This window comes from Zingiber officinale, chromosome 5B, assembly GCF_018446385.1.
Source record: "Zingiber officinale cultivar Zhangliang chromosome 5B, Zo_v1.1, whole genome shotgun sequence".
NCBI lineage: Eukaryota > Viridiplantae > Streptophyta > Magnoliopsida > Zingiberales > Zingiberaceae > Zingiber > Zingiber officinale.
Window position 1 is genome coordinate 10866523 of NC_055995.1, and position 6573 is coordinate 10873095.

General features: G+C 37.6%; 1 non-coding gene across 1 annotated transcript; it reads left to right on the forward strand.

Annotated features, from left to right (window-relative positions):
• Positions 1–1176: 1176 nt before the first annotated feature.
• Positions 1177–1282, forward strand: LOC121988055. Its single transcript, XR_006113817.1, has one exon. It is a non-coding gene; the product is annotated as a small nucleolar RNA R71 (small nucleolar RNA).
• Positions 1283–6573: the final 5291 nt, after the last annotated feature.

A 6573-nucleotide genomic window follows, 5' to 3' on the forward strand; every position in this document is an offset into this window, starting at 1 on the left:
GTAGATGTGACTTCCTCTGAATCAAATGATGGTTCTGGCTCTAGCTCAGGTGTTGATGATATCAATGATGATGATTCTTGAGACTCTGCTAGCTCTGCATAAGTCCCTACACATTGTTCCACAACATGATTAATTCTTAAAACCTCTAAGAGTTGTGTTGACAAAGGTGGTGATCCTTGAGATGCTGCTTCCACAACACAACTCCCTACACATTCTTCCATATCATCATCATCAACACATACATCAAAAAATAAACCAACATCTATGTCCTCAAAAGGAGAATCAATAACTTCACTTGCAGTTTTAAGTTGATCTACCACATCACATTCATCATCTGAAAATTCAATGTCACTATAACACCTTATAAAATTTTGAGATAGATCTGAAAACTTATTTACCACTGCATTATCAATAAAATCCTCATCTGAAAAATCTTCATCTTCATATATATTCAAAAATCTGCACTCAACCATATTAGTGTCACAGGATTTGTCGAAGTCTTTATTTTCATTGACCGCCACTAACCTTTATGGAAAAGGAACCCTTAGTGAAGGTCCTGGGAAAGATTGAACTTCCTTATTCCTAAATTTCCTTTGAGCTTTTGGAGGAGGTCCAACTTGCTTATCTAATGTTGGTGTGATTAATCGTTGAGGGAAAGGTACTCGTGGCCTTTGGGAACTTCCTAGAGAAATGGAACTGAGTTCTTGTGATCTTCTATTATTCTTCTCCTCAATTCTAAACATGTCATTCTTCATAGGTTCTTCATGATTTTTGCCACTTCTCAACCCAAGATCATCACACTTTTCATTGGATCTTGACTGTGTAGGAGGGGGATCTTCTTTAAACCATTTTGAAACAATACTATCAAGCTTTGCCCCCAAATGTTTGAACTCCTCACTCTGTGACTTGAGAATTTCAACATTTTTAGGTGGTTGAATTTCATTTTGTTTGATAGGCTCTCTTACATTTATGGCTTGTACTTCTTGAATATCTGAGGGAAATTCCATCCAACTTTTGTTTAACCATTCATGGAGGTTCAATGTCACTTGATCAATCAATGAATAAGCTTCATCTACACTTTTGTCCATAAAAGAACCTCCAGCTGATGAATCCAATAAACTCTTGTCTGAGGAAGAAATTCCCCCATAGAATATGTGCAAAATCAATCATTTTTCAAAATCATGATGAGGGCACTGTCTTTGAAGACTCTTGAATCTATCCCATGCTTCAACTAATGATTCTCCATATGCCTGAGCAAAATTTGTTATGCAATTCCTCATATACACTGTTCTACTTAGAGGAAAAAAATGATCCAGAAATTGCTTCTCCAATTGTTCCCAACTTGTGATGCTTTGAGGGTAGAGAGAATATAACCAAGTCCTTGCTTTATCCTTGATACTGAAAGGAAATGCCATCAATCGAACTGCATTTGCTGACACTCCTTCACATTTCACCATATCACAAATCTCTAAAAATGTTTCAAGATGCAGATAAGGACTTTCTGATACTTCTCCTCCAAATTTGTGACCTTGTATCATAAAAATTAACTCTGAGTCTAGTTGGAAACTTTCTGCTTCAATTTGAGGTTGCACAATGGGAGACAAAAATCTTGCAGAAATTGGTGTAGAAAAATTTCTCATGGGCCTGGTTGACATGTTAGTGCTCATGGATATTCAAGAAAAAATTATAAAATGAAGAATCAAAGACAAGAAATAAAATGCAATATGAAAAGCAAGAAAGAAAATGCCGAATTTAAATTGCAAGAAAGAAAGTGCATAATGAAAACAAGAAAGAAAAGATAAATTCATATGCTAAAGATTGCAAGATATGTTTACAAAAGAAAAGAAGAAAGAAACTAGATCAAAAGAGAAAATAGAGAAAAGTTAGATTAGAGTGCTAGAAATCAAGCATGCAAAGTTAGAATTAGAATTATAATTGCAACAAAAAGAATTGTCAAGAATCTTATTCAGGAAAAGAAAAGCTTATAGAAAGAGAATTCTAAAAAAAAAATTAGTTACAACTATGCAAATGTAAAGGAAAACAAATGTTATGTTTAGTCTAACTCAATTGATAATTCCTAATGTTATAGCGCAGTCCCCGGCAATGGCGCCAAAAACTTGTCACGCTCCGCAAGTGTACGGAAATGTCGCAAGTAATATAAAAGATTATCGTATCCACAGGGACTGGAATAAGCACTAGGAATGTCTTAATGCGAATTAGCTAAACAACTATCCAATCGTTTCAAATGCAAAGTGAAAGTAAACAAATCTAATATTATAGATCAACAAACAAGAATTTAGTGTTTTGGGTTATGATAAAGGGAGATTCTAGGAGTTTCGGTTTCTTTGTAAGATTTCTTGAATGTAAATGGTTCACCACTTCTTATCCCTCAATTGCCTAACACTTGTAGAAAGTTGCCGGTTCTCTCTTGCAATAGATAACCGGCTAAGGACTGAGAAATGTATCTAAATATGATCAATTAGACGTGAACCTACGTTGTCCTTACACAGAAGCGCACCTATTACTATGCCTTCCTCGGATATCAACATAGAAGCCCACAACTTATTAATCTATCAAGATACAAGAAACTAATCACAAGATCCATCCTACTCTCTTGAAAATTCCTATTTCCTCTTCAAGATTATCTCTTAAACGTCCTTACACGGGCTTGCACCTGTCACGTGGATCCCTCGGATGATCGAGTGAGAGTTTATCTTTACAAAGTCCACAAGAAATTCAAACAATCAATCAAGAATGAGAATTAAGCACAAATCACCATTAATCATTCAAGATCCAATTGATACAAGCAAGGCAATGTCATTGAAACAAGAAATTGGCAAATCCATAAGAGATTACATCAATCCATCATACAAATACTCCCTTAATCCTAGAATACAAGATCTACTCCATGAATCGAGGAAGAATATCCGAAGAAATGAAGATTACAAGCATTTCTTAAATCCCCAATCCAAGAAACCAAGAAAAGGGGGAAAGAGAAAACTTATCTACGAAGAAGTCTCGTCTTCGGATCCAATCCTCGCTCCGGAGTCGAAATCGTCAAGAACTCCCTTAGAATCGCCCAGAAATCCTCCCAAGAATGGGAGGAAACCACCAAATCTTGTCTTCTCCCAAAGGGGGAGAGATCCCCTTTCAATTCATGAAGGAGGGTTTAAATAGAGGAGGGAATCGGGCGCCACACGACCGTGTGAGATTCACACGGCCATGTCCAGTTCCTTCTCTGCCAAAGCTGCACGACCGTGTGACTCACACGGCCAGGACCCTTCTGCTCTCTAGAAATGCTACACGGCCGTGTGGTGCACACGACCGTCACCTGCTTGGCCTCTGGAAACCTCACACAGCCTCCAGCCACTTTTCAGAGATGCATGATGGCAATTTTTTCAGATTTAATAGAAAAAATTATGGAGGTTTTCATGGATGACTTCTCAGTCTATGGGAATGACTTTGATTCTTGTTTGAATAATCTTTCTACTGTTCTAAAAAGGTGTGAAGATACAAACCTAGTGTTGAACTGGGAAAAATGTCATATTATGGTTAAGGAAGGAATAGTTTTGGGGCATAAAATTTCAGAGCGTGGTATTGAGGTAGATCCAGCAAAAGTGGAAGTAATAGAAAAATTACCCCCACCCATCAATATAAAAGGAGTTAGGAGTTTTTTAGGACATGCTGGCTTCTATAGACGTTTTATTAAGGACTTTTCAAAGATTTCCAAGCCATTAACTAATCTGTTGATTAAAGATGTTGAGTTTTGTTTTGATAGCGAATGTATTGAAGCCTTCAATAAAATCAAGAGTGCTCTTACAACAACTCCGGTCATTCAAGCACCTGATTGGGATTTCCCTTTTGAAATAATGTGTGATGCTAGTGATTTTGCTGTAGGAGCAGTTTTGGGACAGCGAAGAAATAAGATTTTACATGCGATCCATTATGCAAGTAAAACACTTGATGCAGCCCAAGTAAACTATTCTACTACAGAAAAAGAATTATTGGCAGTGGTATTTGCTATTGATAAATTTTGATCTTATCTAATGGGATCAAGAGTAATAGTATATACTGATCATGCAGCTATCCGGTATCTACTTGGAAAGAAAGACGATAAACCTAGGTTAATCAGGTGGATTTTACTTTTGCAAGAGTTCAACCTTGAGATTAGGGATAAAAAAGGAGCTGAAAATGTAGTAGCGGATCATTTGTCTAGAATATCTCAAAAGTCAGAAAATGAGGTGGATTTTGATTTGCCTATTGATGACATATTCCCGGATGAACACTTATTAGCCTTATCAAGTGTGAAAACTCCTTGGTACGCAGATTTTGTGAATTTCCTCGCTAGTGGAGTGTTACCTCCGGATTTTTCTCATCAACAAAGGAAAAAGTTTTTTTCAGAAGTTAAGAATTATGTTTGGGATGAACCTCTCCTGTATAAGAAATGCAATGATGTGATTTATCGTAGATGTATACCTGAAGAAGAAGTTAGAGATATCTTGTTTCATTGCCATTCTTCGTCCTATGGAGGACATTTGGGTAGTTAAAAAACGATTACGAAAATTCTTCAAGCAGGATTTTATTGGCCAACCTTATTCAAGGATGCTAAGTTGTTTGTTCAGTCTTGTGATCAATGTCAGAGAACTGGGAATATAACTAGAAGGAATGAAACGATGTTAAATTACATTCTTGAGGTTGAGTTATTTGATGTTTGGGGAATTGATTTCATGGGACCTTTCCCTTTTTCATATGGGAATAGGTATATTCTTGTGGCAGTAGATTATGTGTCCAAATGGGTAGAAGCTGTGGCATCTCCTACGTGCGATGCGAAAACAGTTATCAAATTATTTAGGAGTATTATCTTTCCAAGATTTGGGGTGCCAAAGGCAGTCATTAGTGATGGAGGATCACATTTTATAGAGAAACAGTTTGAAAACTTACTTAGAAGATATGGAGTGAAGCATAAAGTAGCAACACCTTATCATCCTCAAACTAATGGGCAAGCTGAGATATCTAACTGGGAGATTAAGTCCATATTGGAAAAGACTGTATCCACTTCAAGAAAGGATTGGGCGTTGAAATTAGATGATGCTTTATGGGCATATCGAACTGCTTATAAAACTCCTATTGGGATGACCCCGTTTCGATTAGTTTATGGTAAGCCTTGCCATTTTCCAGTTGAACTAGAACATAAGGCTTATTGGGCAATTACAAATTTGAATATGGATTTAAAGGAAGCAGGGGAGAAAAGGAAGCTTCAGTTGAACGAACTTGATGAATTAAGGATGGATGCATATGAGCATGCTAAATCTTACAAAGAAAGGACGAAGAAATGACACGATCAACACATTCTTCGTAAAGACTTTAATGTAGGAGATTTGGTTTTGTTGTTCAATTCAAAATTAAAACTTTTTCCTGGGAAGCTTAAGTCAAGGTGGACGGGTCCATATGAGGTAAAGAAGGTCTACCCTTTTGGAGCTGTAGATATTTTGAACAAAGATTTTGGGATAATTAAGGTAAATGGTCAACGTCTGAAAAAATATATTCATGGTACAAGAATAGAAGAGGTGCAAAGGTTGTATTTTTCTGAACCCCGCCCTCCAGATTGAATCCTTCTAGCTAGTATAAATTCATTTTGTTGGTTTTTACTTGTTTTTGATTTTGTTTTTAGGTTAGGTGCAAAACAAAGCCCGGCCGTGTGCTATACACGGCCAGGCAAAGGTTGCAGGGAAGGGAAGTGCCTGGGCCGTGTCACCCAAACACGGCCGTGTAAAGAATCCCGAGGAGAAAGATGGAGAGGCCGTGTCCCAGACACGGCCGTGCGAAGAAACCCGTGAAAGAAGAGGTTTAGGCCGTGTCCCAGACAGGGCCCGTGTCTGGAATCCAGAGAAGAAAGGGAAGGGGGCTGTGTCTCAGACACGGCCGTGCGATGAGAAATGAACATGGCCGTGTGATATCACACGGCCTGATCCACATCTTCTTAAGAAATTAGGGCACGGGGTGTGGGGCGGCACACGGCCGTGTACCGCCGCTTGTTCCTCTTTCCTATCTTCCCATTTCTAAAGGTTTAAACTACTTCTTCTAATTTTTCCTTCTCATTCTTCTTTAGGAGATTTGATTTTCTTCCATGGAAAACGTGATTGAGGAGGTTTCGGCCACAAGAAAAGGGAAGGAGAAGGTGGTTGCAAGAAAGGAGAGGAATGTTTGCTTTAAAGGTATTTCTAATGACTTTGGTATTGTTTTCTCTAGTGATGAGCAACGGTATAGATATTCTTCTTTATGTAAACGACCTCTTTTAGGCACTAGGTTTCTTGATGTTGAAACTTTAGAAACTTTGGGGTTTAAAGATGATTTAGTTTGGCTATTTGAAAGGATATGATGGAGTGGTTTAGTGAACATGAAATATCCTACTTATCCTAGAATTGTTTTTGAATTTTTAAGCTCAATAGAGGTTGATAATGTTCAAGGTGGGGGGAAGTGTAAATTTCGTTTGTTTAATGAAAGTTATGAATGGACGTTGGGAGATTTTAATACTTGTTATGAATTGCCAAAGAATGATGTGTGTGTGATTTT